At 37.0% G+C, this 13731-nt stretch overlaps 1 protein-coding gene across 2 annotated transcripts in view; it reads left to right on the forward strand.

The window, feature by feature from the left end:
* Positions 1 to 13731, forward strand: part of NT5DC1 (5'-nucleotidase domain containing 1) — a 117801-nt gene that overhangs the window by 24825 nt on the left and 79245 nt on the right. The window lies entirely within an intron of this gene.

Consider the following 13731-nt stretch of genomic DNA (forward strand, 5'->3'; position numbering starts at 1 on the left):
TTTTCTAATTACTCCAGGACCCAAAAGCAAAGTTCAGCAGTCACATATATCAGAGCTCCTGGAATGAAGAAAAGGTTTAATTGGTAATATATAGGCTATATACCATGATGTTATTGCCCCTGTCTAATGCTATAGTAAATTCCATGAAGTATAAAGTTCTGGCTCCTTCAGCATCCATGGCAAAAATCTCACATACAAGTGAGGTTTTCGTTTGCAACCTGTTGAATAACCCCTGTAGCAGTAAGGAGGCTGATGCTAGCCATTAAATATCAACTCTTGCAAACCCAACCAACATATCCTATAGATTTTAGCATCAAAACCATACAGAATGAAATGAAATAATAACATACCAAATGTTGTGGAGCTCCAATGCAGGGCAGTAGAGTGGCAAATCCCCCTCTAGTGAGGAGTTCTTCTGCCACTGGTGAGTGAGCAGAAGCTGATGATTTCAAGTGTCACCCTTGACTATTTATACGATTTTCACCCTAGTTTGGTGACTGCTGGGCATAAGCTCCTCCCCAAGAACCAGTAAGCAGTAATTATCTGTGTGCATATGTGTGTTTTTTAGGGGTGGGGGAAGCTATTTTTGGTAGGGATTTTAGGTCCTGTTAAGCCTTTTTTAATTTCTTCTTCTCTTGGACCTCTTATTGTTGATGAAATTGTATTGCCTTTAGTTCGTATTTTCTAAAATTTTGCATCCTTTCTGGTTTTAGAAATGAGAAAGGTTACAATGGAAAAACTTGTAAGTAAGGTTTATCATTTTAGGTGCTTCATTTGGATGTTTCTGTGAATGTTTTTAACTGAAGTGAAGAATTACATATTTTGAACTTCGAGGTGTTACTTTCAGAAGTATTCGTCTGAGATTATGTGAATAGTTATTCACTGAGGTACAAATAGAGAGCTTAGAATCAGTGAAGTTGTTAGTTTGAGAATTGTATATGAATCTGAACATTATTTGTAACCAGTTATTGTATTCAGAGATCGTCTCCAAAATCATATTTCTAAGTTTGTAACTGTTCTGATATTGAAGGTATGATATTATCTATTTTATGTGTACTGCAAGTAATGTTTCTGAGATGTAAGCTTACATTACACTATAAAAACTATTATATTCAGCTGTAATAAATGTATTGAAATCCATACTGCTGAAGTTTTATGCAAGTTGCTGTGTGAGTCTGATGGGACTTCTTTGATCTTTTCTGTTGCCAGTAATTAATATATATGTTTTATTATTTTATTTTTTTAAAACATGCTCATTCAACTGTAATTACTGCTCTATTTTGACCAGGTGCATTTTGTTCCTGTTAAATTACTTCAGTTTAGTAAATTTATGCAATGGCTGTTTTAGCATTGGCTCAAACTTGATTACAGCTTTTTTTTTATTATTTTTCCTTTAAGTTATAGATTGATTCTGACCAATTTTGCTTAATAGACTGTGTCCACACATTGTGATTTCTTTCTGAATAAATAGTAGAATCTGACAGTGTTTTAGCATCATCTTTAATACTTTTTTTTTTATACATATGTGTGTATATATATGTTTTAACATTGTTACATCATGTTCAGTCTTATGGGAGCTAAGTTTTTGGGTGTGTTTGAAATTTTTAGTTTCTCTTGTGTTGCAGATTGGTGGGGGGAAAAATGTAGTATCTGTTTTTGCTAGAGTAAACTGGGCACATGCTACGAGTTACTGCGATGAAGTTAACATGCCAAGTTGCATTTATTTAATCATTTGTGGAAGCCATCTGGAGAATAATATCTATGCAGAAGATTGTGTGTACCCATGTCCTAATACCACTGGTGGAAATATTTTAATTATGAAAAGGATACTATATATACTACATACTATAAATATTATAGGAATCTATTTTACTCTAGGAGTACTAGCAAATAATCTGTGCTACCATGAGTTCTCATGCATGGTAGGTACAGAAGGGACATCTGTTACCTTTCCAGGCAATAGACTGAGCTATTGGCCCTGAACTGTGCAGCTATCTTGCAGAATGACAGGTTAACTTGGGCTGAATTTTACCTGCTTTTTGTCTTTGTTTAATTCCACCCTCTCCCAGTGACAACATTTTTTGGCTTCTATGTATTGTGGCAAATATCCTAGAACACAAGTTACTGTACTGAAAGAGACCAGTGGACCATCAAGTCTGTTCTACTTAGAGTTGTGCTAATACATTTGCTTATTAGAGGACTGTATTACAGTTTGATTTAAAGACTGCTGCAATAATTTATTTAAACTACTGTTAAACAGTTCTTTTCTTCTATTCTTCTTTCTAGCCATCCTCTAAACAACATTGTGTTCCAATTTTGTAAATAAACCCTTTCCTCTGAGGAGATCTCTGGACTGTTTCCCCTGTTCAGCTTGTGTGCCCAATCCAGTCACCAGTTTTCAGAGAATATTTGTATGTCTGAGATTACATTTCTATTCTATGTGTGCATTTAGCTCCTTTTAATGTTTTGAAGAAAGAAACTTTGTCCACAACTCATTTGTGTAATGCCTTAAGCTCCTTCTTTTAAATATCGGACTCTATAAATTCAAGTGAGAATCCTAACAGAAGCAGCAGAAAAGCAACTTCAATCTTTTTTGGTTCACATAAATCCAAAAATAACTTTTGATTTTAAAACATTTAAATATATAGCCCTAAGTGGGAAGTGTGGTTGTTGCTAATTTGACAATATTTGGTTAAGTTAGGAACAGCAGGCAACAGTTCTGTGCACATTCCGTTTCATGCTAATTTCTAGCCTAATTCATAAATACCCCCAAGGCAGACACACTTATACTACAAAGGCACCAATAATGTGCACCCCTATTTGTTCAGCAGTCTCACTTCCTGCCTTGTCTCCTCTTGGGAAGAGAGGTGAATAATCTCTGTGTCTTTGTGTAAATAGCAATGATTATAGGGTCAAAAGGTACATACAGGTAAAACTGTTGTCCTTTAATGTGAGCTCCACCCTATTGTACTATCTTGTGCTACTTCTTTGGTTTGAGGTTTTGTTTTTTGTGGTTGTGGGAAATAGAGGTGGAATTGGAATATGCTTCTTTTGTATGTATTCCTTGTTGTTGCTGTGGGTGTTTCCTGTTGGCAGAACAGTAATATGCATTTAGCTCTCAAGCACGCCTTCGAAGGTTGGCTTTTTTGTGTGTATTTGCATGTGCAAAAATACGTATAGTAGACACTATGCTTATTTACAGTAACTGCACATTTTTTAAAAAGGTTATTTTCATACCTCTTGTCAAGGTATAACTATTCAGATGTTTCTGTTTTGTAGCTATGCACTTTCCTTTTGAGTGTAGGAGTCTTCACTCTTCTTCCTCCCTCTGTCCCACTTCTGTAACACTCAGGAATGACTGTGGGACACCTTTAACCACTGTACCATTCCAGAACTTGCTTTTACTTTGGTATTGGCCCCCTCATTCCACGTGAAAGCAGCCATTTTAGTAGTTCTTCAAGGTCAGACTTCAGCTATGTCATTGCTGAACTTAACTGCAAAAAGACTCAGAATAGAATTTCTGTGGACTGCATGAAATAGGCACTGAAATCCCAGAGTCCTTCATGCTGGCTGAGTGTTGCCTGTTCATCAGCAAGCACATATGCTTTCCAAAAATCTGTTTCTTGCTCCAACAGAGCCTTCTCTGGAGATATTCAAGACCTGCCAGGACACCTACTTGTGCTACCTGGTGTAGGGAACCTGCTTTGGCAGGGGGGTTGGACTCGATCATCTCTGGAGGTCCCGTACAACATTCTGTGATTCTGTGAAAACTATGTCAATTTTCAACTAAGAAAACTTGTAATACTTGAATGAAGTATACCAAAAAGAAATACTGTGTTAGAAAAGGTGTTTCCAGTTCCTCAGATATGCTACTGGCCTTTCCCCCTTCCTTTGAAAGTAAAAACAAGTATTGATCAAATTAATGTATTAAATTGAAACTCATACCAGAGGTATGAGCTTTAAATGAAAACTGATTAGATTTCAAGATACTGAAAGCAGGAAGCTGTTTATATACATTAAACTCATACTTCTTCTCACAAATGTATTTCTGAATCAGTACAGTGCATTCAGGAAATTCAGTTTTGTCTTTCTGACAGTGCAGTAGGGCAGAAAGAAGAATCCACTTTCCCTTGTGCAGTTTTAAGAAAAAAAGAAATCAAAGGGTCTGAATGCTGAATGATCCAAGCAAATAAGAGAATTTGGCCTTGGATTTTTAGGGGAGGGCTCCATGAAACTATTTATGTTTAAACAAAGCCATCTGAAGAGATTTCCTGTTCCTTTTAACCCATGAATGCTCATTTTTGGCTTTTTCTGTGATATTGGCTGCACTCTTGGTTGTATTAATATGAAGCTTTTCTGTAAGCTGAACTAATAAGAATTTGATTTTGAATAAAATGCAGTCAGACTTCAATAGGAGTGCTGGAAGGAAGGAAGGAGGCTGCTTTTTCTGTAAGTCCAGATCATTTCACAGAACGTGTTAAGTGATGTAAAGCAACTGAAATGCATACTTGCTTTTGAAGTATTACAAGTGTTCTTTTTTGTTGGTTGTGTTGTTTTTTTTTCCCAGTAAGTTCTTTATGACCATGATGTTTTACTTGAGTTTTTCAGCCTACTGCCGCCAAACCTGATGTGTGACAGCAGAAACAGCATTCAATAAAAACACAAAATTGCTAGATAGTCACCATGTCACCAAGTTGGGTTTGTTTGTTTGTTTGTTTTTCAGGGGTGGGGGGTGGTGGTGATGGTGGGGTGATGAGGATGACACTGCAGGGAGTGCATTTATTTTATTTTGTTTAATTTATGCTTTGTTTTTCTCTGATTTTTTTTTTTTTTTTTTTTTTTAATTAGTGTTAGTATCTTGTTGTATCTCCGTACCTGTTGGGTTCTTTCATACTAGAGAAATAAAGTAAGATCACTGATGAAAGAAGGGTGAGAACCACTCTTACTTTCCCAAAGGTGAACAAATTCAAGCAGCTTCCTCTAAATTAGGGAATCTTCCAAATAGTGAAAAATAAGTGTAAGTGAACTACTTTTTTAAGCATGTCCACTGGAGCAGTCTGCTGAATAATCCTTTTCATTGACCTTACCAATTTGGACAATTGGCATAGAGCTGTTTTTAAGCTTTCATGTTAAAAACAGGTACCAAAGATGAGGAAAAAAAGAAATAAATCCAGTCTTGTGCAGCCAGAACAAATAGAAGGTGTCTGAATTTACTATAAAAATAACTGATTTGTTTGTTTTGTTAACAATATTTGGCATCTTAGGTATTGCTGTTTCCCTTTCATTTATTTGAATTGAGACATGGGGAAGTTCTGTTTGTGGGTGTACACAAACTTTGACTACTTTGTTTATGAAAAAAAAAAAAAACCACCCACAATCTGAGTGTATGGAATCTAATTATTCATTATGGCTATTAATAGGACTGGTTTTAGTTTCAATAGCCTGAGATAGGATTTGTGAAAGCATTACATTGTCATCAAGGACAGTCGTAATTATCTGCTTATAATAAAGGGTTAGTAAAATGGTTGCTTTTAAAGTTACAGAAGACACATCAGTGCAGCAATTTTATAGGTGTCACTGTATTACTTGACTCAAGTCTCAAAGTTTCAATATACCTTACATTCTGTAAGAGAAAAGTGGAAGTGCAAAGATATTTTTTTTTTTTTTTCAAGCTTAGCCAGTAGGCTCTCACATTCAATAATTTGAGAATTGAATTATGATTTGATCAAAGCGGCTTTTATTTAGAGGTAAGGAGTGAGTAAATACTTCCCAAACTGGCTAAATTGATTGAGGTATCAGGGACGGATAGAGGCTCCTGAGCTCAGGATAGGTGCCCAGGCAGAAATGCCAACTTGTTTCCAGTGGTGATACTTTCTGATGATACTGTTGCTGCTGTAAGTGGTGCAGGAAAAGAACCTTAAAAACTGAATTCTTGCTGGAGGTGGTATTGAATGTCTTAGTATCCATGGATGGTGAGATGTAAGCAAGCAATGATTGTCTGAATTATATGTGATTGATGTGCTCTGATGTGAATGTGCTTGAGCATTAATGAATTCTCTGATCTGAAGATCAGAGAAGTCAGAAACAGAGAACTGAATCTGTAAATTCCAGGTCACCTTCCAGTCTGTTTACTTATGAGCCATTTTTACCTGTGTGGTCTGTAATAGCCAGTTTTTGTTCCTGGAATAGTTTATCTGACAGTAGCTTAGCTAGGGATATAGGTGAAGGTAAATTTACTGGGAGTCTGAGCAGCTTATGGTGCATAAGCAAGGAGTAGGCTGCTCTGCTGTCAGCAGCTGCTTCCAATGTCATGTGCTACTGCAGAACTCTGACAAGCAATTTCAGGGGACGTTTTCTAACATGCTATTGCTGCAAGTCTGGAGTGGAAAATGTCTTCTACCAACCTACGATAACAAAGTTGAAATTAGGACGTGGAAACTGGGTTGAGAGTTAGTCAGTAGGATAGGAGTGGAAAGGAAGGAGTCATTTATCTGTTCATAAGAGTAGCGGAGTCTGAAGTTGACCGTTATTTCACGTAACATCTGTCTTAAGGAATACTTGTAGAACCTGTGGATTCCTTAAATAACATAAGCTATAAGAAGAGGGAGGACACTGCAGCTCCTGGTACAGTAGCATTTACCTAGACATCACTGTCTCTGTTTCCTTCTAGCTGTGGATGTCCCTGTTCATTTCAGGGGAGTTGGACTAGATGGCCTTCAGAGATCCAACCCTGAGATTCTATGATTTTATGAAATAGTGAAGGCTTCTGAGTATTTGGCTATGCTAGGCAAACAAGTAGGTGAATCTTTGTAGTGCATGCATTCAAGAGAAATAAATGAAATTTGAGTGTAACTGAGCAAGAAATTAAGACACTTTAAGTGTAGGCTCCTTAAAAGGGCACAAATCCCAGCCTTTCTGGCAGTGTGCGGGCTGTTGGACCTTAGTGCTGGAAAGCTAAAGAAGTTTTACTCTGCTTAGCAACCTGGCTGCAACCTGTGTTGAACTGCTACAAAACCAGAGAGAAAGGCAAGGCTTTGTGGTCAGCTTGCACTCAGCTCCAAGCTGCTGTGGGAATGAGCAATCTCTGACTACAATTAGTATGAGATTGTGTACTGAGGAAATGAAAGCTAGGAATACTCATTTTAGAATCATAGAATCACCAAGGTTGGAAAAGACCTAAAAGATCACCCAGTCCAACCGTTCACCTATTCCCAATAGCTCCCACTAAACCATGTCCCTCAACACAACATCCAGTCTTTCCTTGAACACCCCCAGGGTCGGTGACTCCACCACCTCCCTGGGCAGTCCATTCCAGTGCCTGACCACCCTTTCTGAAAAGTAATACTTCCTCATGTCCAGCCTGAATCTCCCCTGCTGTAGCTTGAAGCCATTCCCCCTGGTCCTATCACCAATGACACGAGAGAAGAGGCCGACCCCAGCTCACTACAACCTCCCAACATTTTGTTAAGTGTTACAGTGTTGAGACAGATCTCGGCACTGTTTAGAACTCGCTATTGTGTGAGTCTGAAACTATTAGGGTTTCATTTCATTTTATTCTCCCTACTGAATGGATGTAGTTGGACTTTGCAGTTCTTGAAAGTCAACTTCAGAAGATCTTCACCAAAGGAAGTCTGTTATCCAGATTATATTCTATGTTTCTTATTAGAGCTTAATAAAATCTTAACTGTTGCAGCTATAGCACTGAAATCATAGGATCATAAATAGGTTTGGGTTGGAAGGGACCTTTAAATCACCTAGTTCCAACCCCAGTGCTATAGGCAGGGACATCTCTCACTAGACCAGGTTGCTCAAAGCCTCATCTAGCCTCACCTTGAATGCTTCAGGGAGGGGATATTCACAACCTCACTGGACAACCTGTTCCAGTGTCTCACCACTCTCTCAGTAAAGAGTTTCTTCCTTATATCTAGTCAAAATCAAGCCTTTTCCAGTTTAAAGCCATTTCCCCCTTGCCCTTATTAAAAAAAATCCCTCCTCAGACTTTCTATAGGCCCCTGTCAGGTCCTGGAAAGCCACTATAAGGTCCCTCAGGAGCCTTCTTTTCTCCCTGCTGAAAAGCCCCAGCTCTCTCAGCCTGTCCCCATGAGGATGTTCTTCAGTCCTCTGATCATCTTCCTCTGAAATATAGAGATTATCCTAAAGATTATGTAAATTTCTGAGGGTGCTCGGTGAATCCTTCTTATTGTAGCAATCTCCAAGTATCGTGGTGTTCTTTGCAGATTCACCTTAGCCACTTAAACAAGCTTCTGACTTTGCTTGCATGTTTTAGACTATCCAGATGATGCTGTATCTTCCAGTTAGAAAGCTAGTTCTGATACGTATTTGCAGAGGAAGAAAATGCCATATGATGATCAGGAAGGATGTTTAAAATATGTAGAAAATAAGAGGGGATGTACAATGGCTGCTCTGAAAATAATACTTCCAATTTTATGATGGCCCACAATGCCAGAGGCAGATTGTGGTGTTGTGAACAGTAGCTTCCCACCACTATTCCATTACATTTTGTTGTTATATGACAGATGGCAGCAGAGGGGCTGTCTGACAAAATGACATCTCACATGGAAATGCGTATGGTGCAAAGATGTGTCACTGAATTCTTCAAAAAATGTGGAAAAAATGGAAACATATTGACATTCACTGATACTTGCTGAAAATTGATGGAAATCAAACAGCGGATATGAGCACAATGAAGTAGTATGTGATGTGTTTCAGCAGTAGTGACAGCAATGGTGTGTTGCCTCTGCTAGTGCAGATATTTGTAAGTGCAGTGTGCAGGCTCTTGTTCATCACTCATAAAAGTGCATAGTTAGTGGTGGTGACTGTGTTGAAAAATAGTGTTTTGTAGCTTAGAAAATTTTCTCTACCAAATACTAGTATTGTTCTCTCTGCGTATCCTGTAGTTTCCATTGAAATAAATACGAGGTATTGCTTTCAGGGTGACCTTCATATATTAACCCTGAGGGTTTTGAGACATCTGTGTTAGTCTATATTTTTCAACAAAAACAATAGGATTGAAGAAAAAAAGAGTAAATTGTGTGATCTGGGAAGCTGGATGTAAAAGTAATGCTGTTACGTAAAATATTAACTTCTTGCTTTTGTTACACTTTATTCAGGTACTTTCCTTCCATTGTTTAACATTAAATCTGGTAGAGTCAATTAAGCATTGCCTTCTTGCCATTGCATGGCTTTATTGGGTTATTTGATCTTGTACTAGTAGCAAAGTAGAATTCTGTCTTTATAATTCCAATCTCATCCTGTATGTGTAATGTTTTTAAAGATTTTTTTTCACTTTTTTTTTTTGCATAACTGAGGAATAAACTTGAATATTAGATTTGTCTGTAAAATAAAATAAAAAAATCCTTATTTGCAGAAATAAGCAAATTTAGTGGAAGTTACAGGAATGACATTTGGAATTCGGTTTTCGTTTACCAAGTTGAAGTATTTATATACAAAGCTGAGTACCTTTAAACTCTCTCTGTTTTTTTTTTTCAGAACCTAAACATAACACTGTTTGCCAGTTGAAATTTTAGGTCACCAAGAATGCATTTTAGGTCATTGAGAGAGTGTATTGTTTCAGGAAATAAATGTCCTGTGTAACCTGTGGTGGAATGTATTTACTTACCTAAGTATTAGTAAGTGAATTAAAATTAGTAGCTTTTTTTTTTTTTTTTTTTTTTCTTGGTTCCTTTTTATACTTGTCTAAATCAAGAGCTTTTTCTGGAATGCTCTGTGTGCATAAGTTGTATTGGGTTTTAGAGTGGATTCCACCTTGGGATGTGCTGACCAACCGCAGGATGTTTATGTGAACTTTGCTAAGTTTCTGGCAGACTTCTTTCTTCCAGACTTTCATTGCAGTACTTTACCCCTGAGGCACTCAAGTCATCTAGAGCTGCCTTTTTGTTTGTTTGCTTGTGCACCGATTGTTGACAGATACTTTAGGGGAAATATATTTAGGCAAGTCATGCAGAGAGTGTCAACTCTGCTGAAAACCTGGGAGCTGGCAGGAGCATGAGAGGAATTTCTTTAAAATGTGAAATAATCCCTGGAAAACAAAAAAACCTGTTTAATAATATACAACACTTTTAATACCTTCTCCAAGTATCGGGGGAACGGGAATGCTAAGAAAAGATCAGAAAAAAAATTGCATTGACAAAAGAATGTTAATTTTACAAATGTAATGGGGATAATGGACATGATTCTGTCATGTTCTCTCTAGAACTGCTTTGCAATATGTAAATTTATACTGGATCCTATTTTAGAAACAGAAAGGAAGACCTCACTGTAAAGATTTGTGTTATCTAAGAAAGCAATCTGTGGTTTCTGGAGAACTTGATTAGAAGCTGTTGCAATGATATTATCTTTCAGTCAGTCACTTAAGAATAAATGATTTTTAGAACTCAGGATCTTATTCAACTGGAAATAGCTTAGCATCTACTTGCGCATTTATGTCATGTGCCTGCCCTTTTCGACTGTACCTGGAAGGCTCGTAAGAATATCTCTTTTGTTCTTTGTCTCTGCTTTCTCTGTCTTCAGTGACATTTGCCATCCTCTGAGAAATTAAACCAGTGCTTTGGAGAAGTTTTAATTTACAAGCACAGCAGCTTCAGGCTTGCTGTCTTTTCCCCACAGGGTTTCTTATCTTTTTAATCCCAATCATTTATGAATTTTGCATCTACAGTGTGGTTTGGAGGTAAGTATTGCAATGTTTCCAGCAATGTTTTTTATTTTATTAAAAAAAAAAAAAAAAAAGTGTTACCTTTGAAGTACAAAAACAATGGCAAAGATAGTAAGAACTGTGTTTTAAGTTGTTTTCACAGGATCTGGTGTTTGCCTTCTTTAGTTTGTAACAAAATATTTGCCCTGTATTTTAGTGACTGTCTTTCAGTATTAGGTCTTAGAAGTGTTTATATTGTTACAATTTGAAGCTGAGTGGACTATTACTTTTGTATAGTTCTATGTAAGTTTCAGAATAATCTTAAAAGGACTGTAAATATGGTTACAGGTATCAGTGTCTCTATGGGGGCATCCCTGTGAGGGGAAAAACACAATTTCTGAGATGTTTTGGGGATGTGGTCATTACAGCATTTAATTATATATAGAAAGGATCAGACTTCTAAAGCTGCTCACATATGACTTCACTCCTTAAGTAAATCAGAATTAGACATCTATTTTTTTTTTTAAGGGTTAGATATCCTTCTTATAAACATCCTTTTACTGTTGTTTATTCTCTTTTTTTCTGCCCTTTGTTTCCTCATGGATATTGTCATTAGGCAGATATTATTTTCATATGTACATAGCTCTAGCTTTTCTTCATGCCCTTATGCTGGGAATCTTGGTTGCCAATGTCTCTTATATGAACACTGATGTTTTAATGGCAGTAAGTTAAATGGTAAGTACAGGTGATTATACATCAATAGATAATTACCTTTTAACTAGAAATGTAAGTGCTACACATTTCATGCACAGAACATGTAAGCAATATATTTTAGAAATGAAGTATTTTCTCTGCCTCTCAGTTATCTTTTTCTGTATTTCTTTCCGTTTTCCACACCTTTGGCCTTGCTGGCATCTTCTCTATGTATTTGATTCTTTCTTGTACTAGTTAATGTGTTCTAGCTATGGTGTTTAGTATGGCATGAGTGAAAGAATTTACTGCTGTGCCATTTATCAGCTCTTCAAACTTCAGAAGCTCTTTTGAGACAAGCAGCATAAGTAGGGTTACAGTCTTTTTCTGAGAAAACAAGCCTGGGTGGAGTAGGAGGTCAGTTTTTAAAGCGTTCTGGTTGGAAAAAAGACTTTCAAATAGTAAGAAACTGCTGCATTGTGCAGTATATTCTTGCTGTGAATTGTCCGACTCCACTGACATAGAATTGCTACTTTTAAATAGAACAATTTAATTAGCACATTTAGAATTAATTAGCACGTTTAAAACTTATTTTAGTCTATTTACACACCCATTTAAAAACGGTATATCCTAAATTCAATATTTAATATTAGACCACAGAAGATGCTAGTCTTCTGCTGAGTCACTTTAGAATGTGTTCCTATAAAATTGCAACCTGAGACACGAGGATGATTAGAGGGCTGGAGCACTTGTCCTGCAAAGAAAAGCTGAAGGAGATGTATTCATTCAGCCTGGAGAAAGCTCCAGGAAGACCTCATTACAACCTCTCAGTACTTAAAGGGAGCTTCTGACCGGGAGTGAAGCCATTTTTTTTATATAGTCTGATAGAGATAGAATAAGGGGAAATGGTTTTAAGCCAGAAGAAGCTTTAGGTTGGATGTAAAGAAAGAATTTTTCATTTACAGGGTTGTAAGGTACTGGAATATGTTGTCCAGAGAAGGTATGCCCTATTTCTGGAGATACCAAGGCCAGGTTGGATGCAGTCCTGGGCAGCCTGGTCTAGCAGCTAGCAGCCCTGCTCATGGCAGAGTCTTGGAATTGAATGGGCTGTAAGGTCCCTTCCATACCAAGCCATTCTACAGTTTTATGAAAAGTCAACAATCCCAAAATGTAAGAAACTACCTACTTAAGGTGAAAGTTTTTATATTTTCTAAATTTGTTACTGTAATTTCCTCTCATGCTAAGAAGACAATTATCAGACTGTTCAATCTTAGAAGCGTATCTTTCTCATTTAGAGAAATGAGAGGTCAGTTTGAGTTTGAGTACTGGTCTGGATGTATGGTGTAAAAATCAAGTTTTATATTTCATTCCTGTGCACACAAAAGAAAAGTCGTCTTGCTTCTGAGATCTGAGAAGCTGCAGAGTGGCTCATGCTTCTGGTGAAGTGTTGCTGCTGTGATGACAGCACAAAAATGCTGTTTGCTCATTAGATCAGCTTTGGAATTAAAGGCGTTTTTCTTTTGTTTATGCCCCTGACCTTGACAGGAGTTTCTTCCAGCAAGAAAAACATGTGGATGTTATTGTGTGCCTCTCTTTTGAGGTTTCTTTTTGCAGTTGCTCAGTCACTTGTTTTCTTTTAGATTTAAACTTGGTGAGAGTGAATAGACTTCTTGCTGCCTGAGAATTCACTACCAGGTTTCATAGTAATTCTCTAGAATCTTGGCATGTGTCTCCAGCTTGTTCTTCCTTGAGCAAAACATAATTTTAAGTATTTGCAATGGATAAAGTGATATTGGCTCATTACAGTAATCCATTCTGACTGTTGTAACACGAGCCAAAGCTTGTCCAGTAACTTCTTTATCTGCCTGAAGCTTGTATTTTAAATGAGAATGTATGTTTAAAGGCATAACATCTTAGCCTTTATTTAGCTATGTATTGCTCTGGTTTCTTCGCACACTGCTCTTGGTTCTCAAGAAGAGAATTCCTACTTCACATCACACAGAGAAGCTACTTTTAGATTAGTTGTCATCACATCTTTCAGATGTATGGCATAGGTTTGTTTTTTTTTCTTTCGAATTTGATATTAGAGTTTTGTGCAATACTGCTTTAGTATTTTAATTTTGCAAAATTAATTATACTGTCTTGTTTCTATTTAGGAGACTCTAAGTCTCTGGAACTTTTGTAGCTAAGGTACAGAAGCTTAAATAGAAGGTTACACCATCATCACTTGTTTGAGAATCTTTCTACGCTCTGGAAAGCAGTGGAAGTCCAAAGAGTTATTAAAGTGTATGTTTCTTTCAACCTTTATAACTCAACCAAAGCTAGTATTATCAGGCTGTTTCTATCTCTTTCCTTTCAAATAATAGTAG

The sequence above is a fragment of the Centrocercus urophasianus genome, unplaced genomic scaffold, assembly GCF_019232065.1.
Source record: "Centrocercus urophasianus isolate 14NV4802_14NV808 unplaced genomic scaffold, USGS_Curo_1.0 seq_10, whole genome shotgun sequence".
Lineage (NCBI taxonomy): Eukaryota > Metazoa > Chordata > Aves > Galliformes > Phasianidae > Centrocercus > Centrocercus urophasianus.